The sequence below is a fragment of the Triticum dicoccoides genome, chromosome 5B (assembly GCF_002162155.2).
Source record: "Triticum dicoccoides isolate Atlit2015 ecotype Zavitan chromosome 5B, WEW_v2.0, whole genome shotgun sequence".
Taxonomy (NCBI): domain Eukaryota; kingdom Viridiplantae; phylum Streptophyta; class Magnoliopsida; order Poales; family Poaceae; genus Triticum; species Triticum dicoccoides.
Window position 1 is genome coordinate 563521552 of NC_041389.1, and position 16661 is coordinate 563538212.

General features: G+C 42.7%; 1 long non-coding RNA gene across 1 annotated transcript; it reads right to left on the reverse strand.

Moving 5' to 3' along the window:
- Positions 1 to 14475: 14475 nt before the first annotated feature.
- Positions 14476 to 16121, reverse strand: LOC119311634. The gene is made up of 2 exons (XR_005151133.1): positions 15705 to 16121; positions 14476 to 15048 (listed from the first exon to the last, which is right to left on the reverse strand). It is a non-coding gene; the product is annotated as an uncharacterized LOC119311634 (long non-coding RNA).
- Between the last annotated feature and the right edge of the window lie 540 nt (positions 16122 to 16661).

Here is a 16661-nt window from a genome sequence, read left to right on the forward strand (position 1 = left end):
GTGAGCGGTCCTGGCGGCGGAGCCCTTCGGCCGGCGGCGTTCCGGCGCGGATCTGGACGGCGGCGATGTGGAGGCGTTGCCCCTTGGCGGCGGTGACGGCCCATGGCCTGCGGCGGCCGGCGGCGCTCGGCTGGCCCAGATCTAGGCCCTACGGGCCCGATCTGGGTCGGGGCGGGCCTGCTGGTGGCCGCAGTGGGCTGTTCTCCGGTGGTTTCCGGCGAGCTCCTCGCGACAGGGACGGCGGCTGCTGTGCCGCGACTGCTGTAGCACGGCGGCGAAGCTTCACGGGCCCACGCAGGGCCTGGCCGGACAGGAGGTCTGGTGTGCCTCTGCTGCTATGCCCGGTCTGCTACCGCCTAAGCCGGTGGAGGTTGTTCCCTCCCTCGTGGCTGCGGTGCTGCCGGTCCTTGTCTTCGGGTGTCTCGTTTGGATCCGGCCGGCCTCGCTTCGTTGGCCGTGGTGAGACGACGGCGGTGTCCTCGTGACTGTTGGCGCATGTTGGTGGGCGGCGGGTGTGGTGGAGCCGAAGGTTGGTCCTGGGTGGTGGGCGCGAGAGGTCGGGAGAAATCCATGTCGGGTCTTGCCGGCACCAACGCGGTGACGCCTGCGGGCGCCACCATCCTTCTTGAAGGGCGTCGGGTGACCCTCTCCCCCCTCTACCCTCCGTGTACCGGGAGAAATCCTAGGACTCGTCCGGGCAGCAGCGTCGTCATCGTCGCATTCCTTCTTGAAGGTGGTGCTTGGTACACGGCAACTCGGTGGCTTTGGAGCGTGGTGGTTATCTTCGGTGGGCGCAACGATCGCGGTGTGCCGTAGCTTTCGTCGATCCGGCGTTGTTGGCATTTCTTCTCTTATTTTCTCTTGTTATTTCTTTTGGGCGTGCTTGTGCTGTTTGCCCCAGCGTGGATCGGATTGTTGTATCGGGTGGTTGCTATATCAATATAGCGGGGCGTAAGCCTATTTCGGTATATACGCCCACGAGGCTCAAGCAATAAACATCGTATTCCGCCAATCCCTTTCTATTCCCTTCTAACAGATCTATATTCTTTATGATTTGTGATGAGAAGCTCGTGCATATTCGAACTATACTGGTCTAATTTTTTGCTAGCAGCTCTATCGATCCTAGCTGAAGCATAGGCAAGCTTATCAATGTGATTTATGAAAGAAAATAATGGCGTATACAAATCAACCGGCTGGAAATCAGCTGGGTCGCCAGTCGTCTGATATGTTTATCCCAGCCCTTGAAAAAATAGTCAATGCACGCACGCCGTCCTCTCGCATCACACCATCCACCCCTGCTTCGATCCCTCTCGCCATAGCAAGGCAGCAATGCACCGCCGCCCGAAAGCAGCACGACTGCCACCAGCAAGCACTAGTTGCAACACCGGGAGCCGCCCCCAGCCACAGCTGCCGGCGAGCACTCTACTGCAGCACCAACATCAAGCGTTGCTCCGCATCAGCAAGCATTGCATTGCAAATGCCTGGAGCTGCCGCCGACGGCTTCATCGCAGCTCCGAGAGCTGTCGGCGAGCGCTCCACTGCAACACCAACATTGAGCATTGCGTCGCAGCTCCAAGAGCCACCGGCGAGCTCTGCTACACAACACCAAGAGCCACCGGCTAGAACTTCATTGGAGCACCAAGCGCTGCACTCCAGCTTCAGGAGCCGCTGGCAAGCGCTGCAACGCAACATCAGGAGCTGCCGGCGAGAGCTCCATTGCAGCACCGCCGACAGCTGATAACCCGCAAGTATACAAGATCAATTGTAGCCTCTTTCAATAAGTAAGAGTGTCGAACCCAACAAGGAGCTAAAGGTAGAACAAATATTTCCTCAAGTTCTATCGACCACCAATACAACTCTACGCACGCTTGACGTTCGCTTTATCTAGAACAAATATGAAACTAGAAGTACTTTGTAGGTGGTGTTGGATAGATTTGTAAGATAATAAAGAGCACGTAAATAAAAAGTAGGGGTTGTTTAGATAAAGAAGCAATAAGTTAAATATAGCGAGTGTGGAAAAGTGGTGGTAGTAGTTGTGAAATTGTCCCTAAGCAATTGACTACGTTACTAGACCGGTAATCACTATTGCAATTCTATTTGAGGGAGAGGCATAAGCTAATATTCTTTCTCTTTTTGGATCATATGCACTTATGATTGGAACTCTAGCAAGCATCCGCAACTACTAAAGATCATTAAGGTACAACCCAACCATATCATTAAAGTATCAAGTCCCCTTTATCCCATACGCAAACAACCTACTTACTCAGGTCTATGCTTCTGTCACTCACGCCACCCACCATAAGAAAATCATAAACATATTGCAAACTCTACAGCGGAGATCCCTCATGCTTCCGCGATACGGAGAGCACCATAGGACAACACCAATAATAAAACATGCAACTCAAATCAATCATAGCAATTCATCAATCACTGATAGGACAACGAGAATCTACTCAGACATCATAGGATGGCAACACATCATTGGATAATAATATGAAGCATAAAGCACCATGTTCAAGTAGAGGGTACAACGGGTTACGGGAGAGTGGACCGCTGAATATAGATGGGGGAAGGTGATGGACATGTTGGTGAAGCTCGTGGAGGTGTTGGTGAAGATCGCGATGATGATGATGGCCCCCGGCAGCGTTCCGGCGCCACCGGAAGCAAGGGGGAGAGAGCCCCCTTCTTCTTCTTCCTTGACCTTCTTCCTAGATGGGAGAAGGGTTTCCCCTCTGGTCCTTGGCTCCCATGGTGTGGGAGGGGCGAGAGCCCCTCCGAGATTGGATCTATCTCTCTGTTTCTGCGTTCCTGGATTCTGCCTTGGCACCATTTCTTTTATATCCGGAGATCCGTAACTCCGATTGGATTGAAACCTTCGCCCATATATTTTTCCAAAAATTAGCTTTCTTGCGGCCAAAGTAGAGCAGCAACCGCCTTACGAGGGGCCCACGAGGGTCAGGGGCGCGCCCAGGGAAGGCAGGCGCACCCCCTGTCTCGTGGCCACCTCGGGCACCGTCTCGCGTTGATTCTTTCTTTGGAAAATCCCAAATATTCCACAAATATTCTCCGTCCGTTTTTATCCCGTTTGAATTCCGTTTGATATGGGTTTCCTGCGAAACATAAAACATGCAACAGACAGGAACTGGCACTGGGCACTGGATCAATATGTTAGTCCCAAAAATAATATAAAAAGTTGCCAAAAGTATATGAAAGTTGAATAATATTGGCATGGAACAATAAAAAATTATAGATACGACGGAGACGTATCAGCATCCCCAAGCTTAATTCCTGCTCGTCCTCGAGTAGGTAAATGATAAAAAATATATTTGATGTGGAATGCTACCTAGAATAATCTTGATCATATGTCTAATCATGGCATGAATATTAAGACACGAGTGATTTAAAGCAATAGTCTATCATTTGACATAAAAATAATAATACTTCGAGCGTACTAATAAAGCAATCATGTCTTTTCAAAACAACAAGGCCAAAGCAAGATTGTCCCTACAAAATCATATAGTTTGGCCATACTTCATTTTCGTCACACAAAATGCTTCCATCATGCACAACCCCGATGACAAGCCGAGCAATTGGTTCATACTTTTTAACGCGCTTCAGCTTTTTCAACCCTCACGCAATACATGAGCGTAAGCCATGGATATATCACTATAGGTGGAATAGAATATGATGGTGGAGGTTATGTGGAGAAGACAAAAAAGGAGAAAATCTCACATCGACGCGGCTAATAACGGGCTATGGAGATGCCCATCAATTGATGTGAATGTGAGGAGTAGGGATTGCCATGCAACAGATGCACTAAGAGCTATAAGTGTATGAAAGCTCAACAAGAGAAATTAAGTGGGTGTGCATCCAACTTGCTTGCTCATGAAGACCTAGGGCATTTGAGAAAGCCCATCGTTGGAATATACAAGCCAAGTTCTATAATAAAAATTCCCACTAGTATATGAAAGTGACAACATAAGAGACTCTCTATATGAAGAACATGGTGCTACTCTGAAGCACAAGTGTGGTAAAAGGATAGTAACATTGCCCCCTTTTTTGGTGGGTTTCTTTGGCCCCCTTTTTTTTATTTAGACTTCTTTGGCCTCTCCTTTTTTATGGGGCAATGCTCTGTAATGATGATCATCACACTTTATTTACTTCCAACTCAATATTACAACTCGATACTAGAACGAAGATATGACTCTATATGAATGCCTCCGGCGGTGTACCGGGATGTGCAATGATCTAGCGTAGCAATGACATAAAAAAAACAGACAAGCCATGAAAACATCATGCTAGCTATCTTACGATCATGCAAGGCAATATAACAATGAATGCTCAAGTCATGTATATGATGATGATGGAAGTAGCATGGCAATATATCTCGGAAGGGCTATGGAAATGCCATAATAGGTAGGTATGGTGGCTGTTTTGAGGAAGATATAAGGAGGCTTATGTGTGATAGAGCGTATCATATCACGGGGTTTGGATGCACCGGCGAAGTTTGCACCAACTCTCGAGGTGAGAAAGGGCAATGCACGGTACCGAAGAGGCTAGCAATGATGGAAGGGTAAGGGTGCGTATAATCCATGGACTCACATTAGTCATAAAGAACTCATATACTTATTGCAAAAGTTTATTAACCCTCGAAGAAAAGTACTACTACGCATGCCCCTAGGGGGATAGATTGGTAGGAAAAGACCATCGCTCGTCCCCGACTGCCACTCATAAGGAAGACAATCAAAGAAACACCCCATGCTTCAAATTTGTCACACAACGGTTACCATACGTGCATGCTACAGGACTTGCAAACCTCAACACAAGTGTCTCTACAATCCACAACCACCCACTAGCATGACTCTAATATCGCCATCTTTATATCGCAAAACTATTGCAAGGAATCAAACATATCATATTCAGCGATCTACAAGTTTATGTAGGATTTTATGACTAACCATGCGAATGACCAATTCCTGTCATCTCTCTAAATAGATATAAGTGAAGCAAGAGAGTTTAATTCTTTCTACAAAAGATATGCCCACGCTCTAACAAATATAAGTGAAGCAAAAGAGCATTCTACAAATGGCGCTTTTCTATGTGAAGAGAAACAGACAATCCAAACTTCAAATGATATAAGTGAAGCACATGAAGCATTCTATAAAGCCATACTCAAAAGATATAAGTGAATTGCAATGAGCATTCTATAAATCAACCAAGGACTATCTCATACCAGCATGGTTCATAAAAGAAAAGTGAAAACTAAATGCAAAAGACGCTCCAAGACTTTCACATATCGCATGAACGAAATGAATCCGAAAACATACCGATACTTGTTGAAGAAAGAGGGGATGCCTTCCGGGGCATCCCCAAGCTTAGACGCTTGAATCTCCTTGAATATTTACTTGGGGTGCCTTGGGAATCCCCAAGCTCGAGCTCTTGCCTCTCTTCCTTTTCCTCATATCGAAACCTCCTCGATCAAACACTTCATCCACACAAAACTTCAACAGAAAACTTGATAAGGTCCGTTAGTATAATAAAGCAAATAACTACTCTAAGTACTGTTGCAAACCAATTCATATTTTGTTTTTGCATTGTGTCTACTGTAATATAACTTTTTCATGGCTTAATCCACTGATATAAATTGATAGATTCATCAAAACAAGCAAACTATGCATCAGAATATGTCAAAAACAGAACATTCTGTAGCAATCTGAACATTCACCATACTTCTAGTACCCCACAAATTCTACCAAAATTAGTAAAAATAAACAATTTGTACAGAAATACAGTGCAAAAGGAATTAGAACCAATTGACGTTCCAGCAAAAAAATGTAAAATCGCGCACTACAGCCAAAGTTTCTGTCCTGCACTGTACAACCCAACAAGCATTGTAAACATCCTAAAGGCAAACCTTGGCACACTATTTTTATAATACAATGGAATTGTACAAGGGGATAATTATTTTGATGAAAAGTTTCTGTAATTAAGATTCACAAAGTTTCCGTGAGCATGAACAAAGTTCAAGGAGCTCTCCCACTTCAACAATGCTTGTCTCTCTCACTCTCACTTTCCTTTTTGAAAAGTTTTGGGTTCCCCTCTTTATTTTTATTTTTTATTTTTTTACTATATAAAATCACTCAAAAGAAATAAATGACTCTCTAAAACTTCTGGGTTGTCTCCCTGGCAACGCTTTCTTTAAAGCCATTAAGCTAGGCATATAGTGCTCAAGTAATGAATCCACCCGGATCCCAAGGTATATCAAAGCCAATTTTAATTAACAATGATTTGTAATTTAGTAGTGAGCACAAAGTAACATATATCATGCAACAACGAAGTCTAACTCTCTTCCTATGCATCAGCATGTCATAAAAGAACAATTCATGCACACCAAGTAAAGGCCAATGCATAGTATAAGCAGTTTCTTGCAATTCTATCATATTGGAAACATAGAGAGGTGGAGATATAGTTCCTCTCTCATAATAATTGCAAGTAGGAGCAGCAAGCACATGCATATTATACCTATCAAAATCATCATGTGTAGTAGTAAAACGCAACCCATCAATATAATCCTTAATAAGTACAAACTTCTCCGGTATAGTGTAGTTTGGAGAATTCAAAAGGATAATAGGACTATCATGCATGGGTGCAATAGCAACAATTTCATGTTTAACATAAGGAACTATAGCAAGTTCATCTCCATAAGCATAATTCATGTTGGCATCTTGGCCACAAGCATAGCAATCATCATCAAAAAGGGATATTTCAAACAAATTAAAGGGATCATAGCAATCATCATAGCAATCATCCTTCTGTAAGCAAGAAGGGGAATTAAACAATGTATGGGATAAAGAGTTACTCTCATTAGAAGGTGGGCATGGGTGATCAGTCCGCTCTTCTTCCTTTTGTTCTTCGCTCTCATCCTCATCTTTTTCATCCAATGAGCTCACAGTTTCATCAATTTCTTCTTCCATAGCTTCCTGCAAAATATTAGTCTCTTCTTGGACAGCGGAGACTTTATCAATAAACGCATCAATATTGTAGTTATATTCATAATTTTCATAGCAATATCTAAGTATAGCAAAATTTTCAGGTCTGTAAACTGAATCATCAAAATCTTCAAACTCTTTAAACATAGATTCAATCTCATAAGCACCCATAAAAGCAATGAATTCTTATATTTGTTCCACATCATAATAATCATAGATACCACTAGCATAATAAGCCAAGGTTTCATTATCATTAAATTTGCATGAAAATGGAAGGTGTGGAGCCTTCATCCTAGAGCAACAAGTAATATCATATCTCAAGCATAGTTACCTAGCATACCAATGTAACATATGAATTTGATCCCATAATAGTTTCCTTTTTTGTGTCAAGCGATAATCCCTAAAGTATTCACGTTGATCCAACGTGTCTCCCATAACATAATTGAATGGGGTTTTCTCAGGATTATCAGAGTAGTACATAATATCTTCCACATACTGAGCATCGAGGGTTTTAGGAGGTTCCCCATCTCCATGAGTAGCAAGTACACCTATTTTTTTGGTATTTCATGTTCCATATCCATAACTAAAGATAGAGAACAACTTATAATAGCAAATAAAAATTACTTAGTGATACTGCAAACAAGCACACACGAGAATATTCACCCCACGCTATGACTCCCCGGCAACGGCGCCAGAAAAAAGTCTTGATAACCCGCAAGTATACAGGATCAATTGTAGCCTCTTTCGATAAGTAAGAGTGTCGAACCCTACGAGGAGCTAAAGGTAGAACAAATATTCCCTCAAGTTCTATCGACCACCGACAACTCTACGCACGCTTGACGTTCGCTTTATCTAGAACAAGTATGAAACTAGAAGTACTTTGTAGGTGTTGTTGGATAGATTTGCAAGATAATAAAGAGCACATAAATAAAAAGTAGGGGCTGTTAGATAAAGAAGCAATAAAGTAAATATATCGAGTGTGGAAAAGTGGTGATAGGAGTTGTGAAATTGTCCCTAAGCAATTGACTACGTTACTAGACCGGTAATCACTATTGCAATTGTATTTGAGGGAGAGGCATAAGCTAACATACTTTCTCTTCTTGGATCATATGCACTTATGATTGGGACTCTAGCAAGCATCCACAACTACTAAAAATCATTAAGGTAAAACCCAACCATAGCATTAAAGTATCAAGTCCCCTTTATCCCATACGCAAACAACCTACTTACTTGGGTCTGTGCTTCTGTCACTCACGCCACACACCATAAGAAAATCATAAACATATTGCAAACCCTACACCGGGGATCCCTCACACTTGCGTGACACGGAGAGCACGATGGGACATCACAAATAATAAAACATGCAACTCAAACCAATCATATCAATTCATCAGTCACCGATAGGACAACGAGAATCTACTCAGACATCATAGGATGGCAACACATCATTGGATAATAATATGAAGTATAAAGCACCATATTCAAGTAGAGGGTACAACGGGTTGAGGGAGAGTGGACCACTGAATATAGATGGGGGAAGGTGATGGAGATGTTGGTGAAGATCGTGGAGGTGTTGGTGAAGATCGTGGTGATGATGATGGCCCCCGACAGCCCTCTGGCGCCACCAGAAGCAAGGGGGAGAGAGCCCCCCTTCTTCTTCTTCTTCCTTGACCTTCTCCCTAGATGGGAGAAGGGTTTCCCCTCTTGTCCTTGGCTCCCATGGTGTGGGAGGGGCGAGAGCCCCTCCAAGATTGGATCTATCTCTTTGTTTCTCTCTGTTTCTGCGTTCCTGAATTCTGCCCCGACACCGTTTCTTTTATATCCGGAGATCCGTAACTCCGATTGTATTGTAACCTTTGCCCAGATATTTTTCCAAAAATTAGCTTTCTTGCGGCCAAAGTATAGCAGCAACCGCCTTACGAGGGGCCGATGAGGGTCAGGGGCGCGCCCAGGGAAGGCAGGCTTGCCCCTGTCTCGTGGACACCTCGGGCACCGTCTCACATTGATTCTTCCTCCGGAAAATCCCAAATATTCCAAAAATATTCTCCATCCGTTTTTATCCCGTTTGGATTCTGTTTGATATGGGTTTCCTGCGAAACGTAAAACATGCAACAGACATGAACTGGCACTGGGCACTGGATCAATATGTTAGTCTCAAAAATAATATAAAAAGTTGCCAAAAGTATATGAAAGTTGAATAATATTGGCATGGAACAATAAAAAATTATAGATACGACGAGACGTATCAACAGCGAGCTCCACGGATCACGATGTCGCTTGTGCTGCACTGCAGCTCCGCCACCGTGGCGAGATCCACGAAGATGCTGCTCCCCCGCCTTTGCAGCGCCGATGTCCCAGATGAGAAGCAACCGCGGTGTTCCTCCATTGCAGCACCGCCGACGGCAAGCTCGACAGGTCCCACCACCGCTTGTGCAGCACTGCAGCTCCGCCGCTGTGGCAAGATCCACAGGGATGCAACTCCCCCAGCTTTGCAGTGCCGATGTCCTAGATGAGAAGCAACTATGGTGTCCCTCCATTGCTGCATTGTCGAGCGGCGAACTTGAAGGGTTGTGACGCCGCTTGTGCTGCACTGTAGCTCCGGCAGCATGGCGAGATCCTCACGATGTAGCTCCTCCGGCTCTGTAGCGCCGGTATCCCCGATGAGAGTCAACCGTGATTTCCCCTGGTAGCATTGATGGCCTGGGAAGGGACGCAACCGTGCTGTCCCTTGCGTAGCACCAGTGGCCTATTGATGGGTCAGTGCTGCTTCTTCGGTAGACTAGCCACAGTGGGAGTAACTTCAGCAGTAACATCGGGTCCAACTTAGCAAATTTGCTTATGTGGCAATGAGAGGTAGTTACAGTAACTTAGCTAGTTGTTGTAACATCACATGTCCTAATGCAATATGAGTCTATAACCTAATAAATAAAGCTTTGAATGTTACCACACTTATGTTACTACCCACTATGAAGGTAGTAACATAGTCTAGGGATATGTGTATGTTACTAGTGTATGTTACTCACCATTGCGGCTAGTCGTAGAGGAATGGAGATACGGAAGAGAGCAAGAGAAAAAAGTGGTTGTGGAGGAGATAAGGTGGAGAGATAAGAAAAAAGTGGTGCGTCTTGCAAAGGCCACGTGGCGGAAGTAGGAGGAGGCTTGCGTTTGGTTGTTTTCATCCGACTTAAATTGAACGTTTTTCGAAATAATTTAGACACAAGCTTGCAACAAGTGCAATGATAGTACATGTTTTTTAAAGGAGGATGGCCCCGATCTCTGCATCTGGATGATGCATGGAGCAATAAATGATAGTACATGTGAGTTGTGAAATTTGCTTGGTTCCGAACCAAACATGCACATGAGTTCACTAGGTTCTAAATGTGAGACTAGTAGTAAAACAGGCACACGCCACGAGGTCAGCAGCCCCTAGGCATTTAGGGTTGCTCACCTCCCGCATTCGTCGCTGCCAATCTTCCTCATCTCCTATGATCTTAGTGTAAGTGCACCTAGTGCCCCTTGGTGGTTTGGAGTATCAAAGACAAAAAGGTTAAGAGAATAATATGTTTGTCACTGCACACATGAGTTAAAATCCCTGAAGATATGGTTACCGACAAAAGATAACCCCTAAAAATGTATATTTCTTCAAGTGAAGAATTGGGTGCTCATTTGAAGAAATTTAAGTGAAAATTTAGAATCTTGAAGACTTTGTTTTCGTAGTTTCTTTTTTCTTATTTTGAATCATAAGAAACACAGTACCCTTAAAAGGGTCTAGGTGATACATAGGCATATTTCCGAAGTGATGCTCATACCCAACAACTACCTAATTCTTTGAGTTGAAGACTTTGGAAATCTGTTGTAGTACAGTCGAGTTCTTCAATGATAGAGACGAAGTTCTTTTGGTCATTGACAAAATTGGTCTGACCGAGGAGTTCGGATTTTTGCCAGTGCGACATTCATACCGTGAGAAAATTGAGTGCCTCAATGAATTTGAGAGTTTAAATTTTCAACAGTTATTGCGCTAGTGCCAGCCGTCGAGTGGATCCTTATGCTGACAACAGTAGTGTCCAAAGGGGCATTTATGCCCTATCATGTCAGGTTGCCCATGGCTATAAATAGCCGCCCCCTACAATCATTTGTTGCTTGGCTTCTCCAAGAGAGAGATTGATACTTGTCATTTGAGAGCAACTTATCCTCCGACGACTTTGAGAAACCAAGTGAGAAAAAACCCAACTAGAGCCAAAGTGATTGAGCATCACTGAAGAGGTTGACCTATGTGATCTGAGCCTGTCACCTTTGAAGACCGTCATTCTTCCAGACAGTTAGGCGTCAAGTTCTAAGCACTCAAGAAGAAATTTTGGAGTGCCATAGAACAAGTCTGTGAGGGTTTTGAAAGTCTACCCTGAAGGCTTAATTACCATGAGTAATTAGGAGGGGTCTCAGTGACCTAGCTCAAGAGGAGTACAATGAGAAGTAAGTGTCTTCGGAGTTCAATCTCAAGCCGCTCAACCAGATGTACAGTTGATACATGAACTGAAACTGGTCTACCAAATCACCGTGTCATCACCGAGCCAACCTAGTTTCAAATTCCTCAACCATTTTACTTTCAGTACATCTTCATTTGAAGAATTTGTGTGCCGCACTTTGAAGAGTTTGAACTAAAGACTTTCATCATGATGCCTTTCATTTCCTCAGTTCATCATGTTTACTTTCGTGTGTTTGTTCTTCATCCACCTCTATCTCGTATGCCTGTTTTACTTCTCTGTGATGAATTAGCATCTCTATTTTTTCTTCTTGTCACCCTGATTTTCGTCAAATTATCCTGACTTTGACAAATCTCCCATTCAACCCCTAGGAGATAACCTGCTCTTTCACTTAGGGCGGTGGATCCCGGCCCTTGCCGGTGGGAGGGATCATGCTTTGTTTTTAGATTTTTTAGTCTGTTTAGGGTTTGTATCCTGCTCAGGAAGACGAGGCAACATCGGCTCCATGTAGATGGAATAAAGTTCTTCCCGTCTAGCCCCTATACCAGTGGTGCGTCTCGTGTCATCGGAGGGTGTGTGAAGGTGTATATCCCAACAGATCTTATGGGGTTCAATCGGCTTTGTCTTCGCTGAATTTGTGTGGATCCGGTCTTCGTTCGTCTACATTCACGTGTCTACAGGTTGGACTCTTTAGATCTAGCCATTTTTTCATCGACCATAGTTGCTAATTTGGTGCTACAACAAGGTTTGCCCTACTCCGGTACGCGGGAGGGAGGGGGGATGATGACAATGCGTCTTTGGATCACTCCAGTGTTTGTAGTTGTCGCTAGGTGGCCTACGTGCATGGATGATTTTTTTTACTTTTCGTGTTCTTTGTACTTCCATAATGTTTGTTGAATATATTAGAAGTTTTTCACGCAAAAAGAAAAAGAAAAAGACCAGTCAAGATCCTCTACGGCACATTTCTATAGAAAGAGCTACTTTTCATATCAAAACGCTCATGCCATAAATCTTACATTCCTTACAGAAAAGTCTTGAATTCTTGTTCTGGATGCATCCCAGTCCTAGACCACTAGTACTAACTCTCACATTGGGCACAGTTCAGTTTTCTCTTACAATTGTGTGTCTTATCACAAAATGAAGTCACGTAAAGATGACCACCGCGAGACAAATACTAGGGAGATGTGAAGGCCGACCTCATACAATAGACTTTCCGGTCAAGTCTACTATAGGTTTTTTTATAGCACTTGGATGTTGTCTTCATACATAAATTATGCAATGTAACGGTGGGTGAGCACTAATAATAAATTTGCTGAATTTATGAACAAACAACCGATGATGCAGCTGTACTATTCTCTTGGTCATGAAGTGGTAGAAATTTTCAGATTAGCAACATTTGCACGTCTATACCTTTCCATTCTTAATGATATCATACACATAATCAACCACCTTGACTTAGTGACGGAGGAGATTTTACTGGTTTATATCTAAATAGGCTCATTCATACATATGTTGAAATCTTATTTTATAGGTGTAGTAGTTAATCAACTAATCATTGAGGGGAAACAAGAGTTCTTGTATATAGTTCTCCCTGTGTTCCAACATACAACATGTATAGATCTTTTTTAAAGTCAAATTAATAAAGTTGGACCAAATTTACAAAGAAAGACATTAACATCAATGTATCAAATAAATACAATATAAAGTTATACTGCTTGGATGTTGATTTTTCCTGCTACTATTTGCATTGTCAAATTGGTCCTATACCTTCAGGCGGTCTTCACTTGGGGGCATGATTAGCAACGTGTCATCTCGTACCGTTTTACTTAGGAAGCTGATAACGTGCTGACATTCGCACCGAGGAGGGTTCGTCCCGAACGAATCGTTCCCCAGGCAGGGGGGAATGACCTAACGATTTAGTTTGGCCTGGGGGACCTCTCAGCCCGAACCCTACTAGAAACCGTCTTTCTTTACCTTCAGAACACAAAGCTTTGCTTGGCGAAATAACTCCTGCCTATATTTGGCATCTCATTTACTTAATATCGCTAATCAAGAATGCCATAAAAAGCCTAACAAAGACGCTAGCATGGGCCTGTTGCACAGATGACATAAAAAAAACAGGCCCATTTAGATACTGAAACACGAAAAAAAAAACCAGAAAGCACTCTAAAAAAGCTAAAAAAACTGATTAGAAAACTTTACAAATAAAGATGCCACAAAAATCTAGAAATTCATAGAAAAAATAGCGGATGTAAATAATATAAAATTGCCATGGTCCAACAAAAAATAAACTTGCGATGCTGGAAAAAATAAATTTGTCATGGTTTTAAATAAATTTTGAAAATTGGTCAAAAAATAATTTGCCGTGGGCACAAAATTTTGCCACTGTCCATACAAAAAAAACTGTCATGATGTATAGAAAGTGAATTTGCCATGACATAACCTAAAATTTGCCATGGTCCTAAAAACATTCATTGATGAAAAAAAGTGTATAAGTTTGCCATGGTGGCCAAAACAGTGGTGCAAAAATTGTCATGATGGCAAAAAATGATTGTAAAATCAATATGATACGTACAATGATACAAATCGATGTTCAAAACGAAAGAATCAACTAATTTGCCAAGGTTCAAAAAAGTGAGTATTGACGTGAGAAGAAATTCTTGCCAAGAAGTAGTATCGAGTCTTCTTCTACCTAGACGGGGTACGCATGGTGGAGGAACGACTATGCAACTGCTTCTGGAATTGCTCCTCTGTTTTTGCCGCTCTTGTGGTTTGAACTTTGAAATGCATCGGCCGAGCACTGGGCGCGCGACCTCACACAGGCATGCACTTGTCACACCTGCACACTGCTATGTGTCCAGCATTCAACACAATTGCCCATCCAGCAGGCAAGGATAACCAGATTGTCTCAAATTAAAAATTTAGCCAACAGAAACCATGTTGGCAATGGGAAATGCACTTCACAGAATCACTAAGACAGATCAACAACCATAAGTACACCGCTCTTTATGCACAAGGATACTGTCCAAAAAATTCAGAAATCGCCGCACCATTCCGCAAGCAGATATACACCATTCATACAAGATTGATATCAGGTTCAACAGACACCTGAAGGAGTTTTTTCTAACTCATAAACAAGCCAGGTTGCCATTACCAAGACTACAGCATACAAACACATACAGTAAGCCTGAAAACAACATACAACTAATAAGTGCATAATTCCCACACACATTTAGTTCCGCAACACCATGGTGGTACGGCGCCTTCTCTCGGCTAGTTTGGCGCGAACAATCTCTTTTCGCTTCTTTGGCGCCAACAATCCGGCGAGCCTGTCCCAGTCTCATTCGCCGAAGTAGCATCATCGTTCTGGTTTCCAATGGTTGCATCTCCACTTGCAAAAAATTAATGGCCCTTGTTCTCGTAGCTTACTGACGGTGGTCTTCCTTGGAGGTCTTGTACACAGCAGTGGTAATCCTCCCTGTTACCAAGCGTATTCCAGCCATACCGTCCCACCCGATCTGCTGACTGGAACCTACCTTGAATGCTAATTTATGTGATGCCCCGTCGGATACATGCATCTGATAAAAAGAGAAAAAGTAAAAGAAGGTGTCAGCTAGTGAGCAACAAAACTAGGACTGCTGTTAAAAGGATGGAAGTAGTTCTGACTAACCATACCAGATACAAATCAAAAACAGAAAACTGACAGCAAAACGAGGCAGCAGTCTGAGAGCTGAAAAGGAAAAAAAAGTGTAGTTGTGCTACTACGGTAGCCTTTTCGGAATGAAAAGAACAAGGAAATGTAGTAAGATAAAAATAATGTACTGAAGCAAGAAATCCTGAAAAAAGAATGAAGACTGAAAACTGAGACTTGGGTGCCGATCCTTAAGGGCACTGAGAACTAACATTTCTCTGTTTTTCTCAATCTGCACTGACACCTCATTCAATAATCTACTGAAGCAAGAAATACTCAAAAACAATGTTTTTGGCCTATCCAGAAAAGCATAGTAGATTTGTAAAGGATTTTCAAGAACAAAGCCATCAATCAATAAAAATGGGCCACCAAAAACTGAAAAAGTTGTACATAAAATTCAGGTGGTTAGTGACAAAGAAACATAGTGTGCACTATAGACTGAAAAATTGTACCAAAATTTTAGGTTGATGCCTTAGCCTCACATTTCTAAAACGCACACATACACGTCATGGTGATAAGCTCTTTGGTTATTGAGATGCTTACCAGCTTTGCCATCAGAATATAGAGGGCTTTTGGTTTTTGGCTGCTATAGCCACTGAAAGTGACACCGCTTGAGCACCGCCGCAGGCTTGTTGGCGCCCCACGCAAAATATGATTTCACAGCATGTATCTGATAATGGTGTGACTCGACGCCACTGAAACCTCAATCAATCCATGGGATCTGAATGATGAAGAAAATAAAATGAAGACTCAGAAACTGAAATGATAAAGTGAATAATAGACTGAAAACACATAAACTGAATATAGACTGAAAAAACGACAATACCGACAACCACTGATCAAATAAAAGAAAAATATGACTAAAAGAAGAACAATGAATTAAACTAAAGAAATCTAGAAAGGAAAAAAATACTGATGTTTAGGCTCTGTATCAAAAATTTGCGAACAATTCGACAAAAAGTTTACAGAATGCCAGGCGTTATCTTGTCCCTTTCCGAACCATGCATGCTAGGTTGCAACGTCCTTAAAATCCAAAGACAAGAATGCTCTGCGTCAAACGGTTGCTAAGGAAAACATCTGAACCAAGAGATTACCGCCCAACTTCTCCCCTCTCCCTCTTATGTTGACAGGCTCACTGATGAGCATGCAACATAGACTGCTAAACAGGAAAAAGGAAGAACTGAGGGACCGAACATGGACTAATGAATAAAGAGTGATGATAGAGAATTAGCGCATGTAAATTGCAGATAGAGCAACAAACATAAAAGCTGAACACTAACAGAAATTGGGGGCTGAATAAATAGAAATGAACAATTAGATCATAAAATATCTGAAAGAGACTAACCATGGTCATATGAAGAGAATAACCAAAAATGGCAGATACTGAAGACATAAAGCATGCATTTTCAGAATGCAGAGAGCAATCAGCCTGCAAGCACAATAAAGCATGTTTTTTCTGAATGCAGAGACCAATCAGTACTTGCTCTAACTGTAGGATTT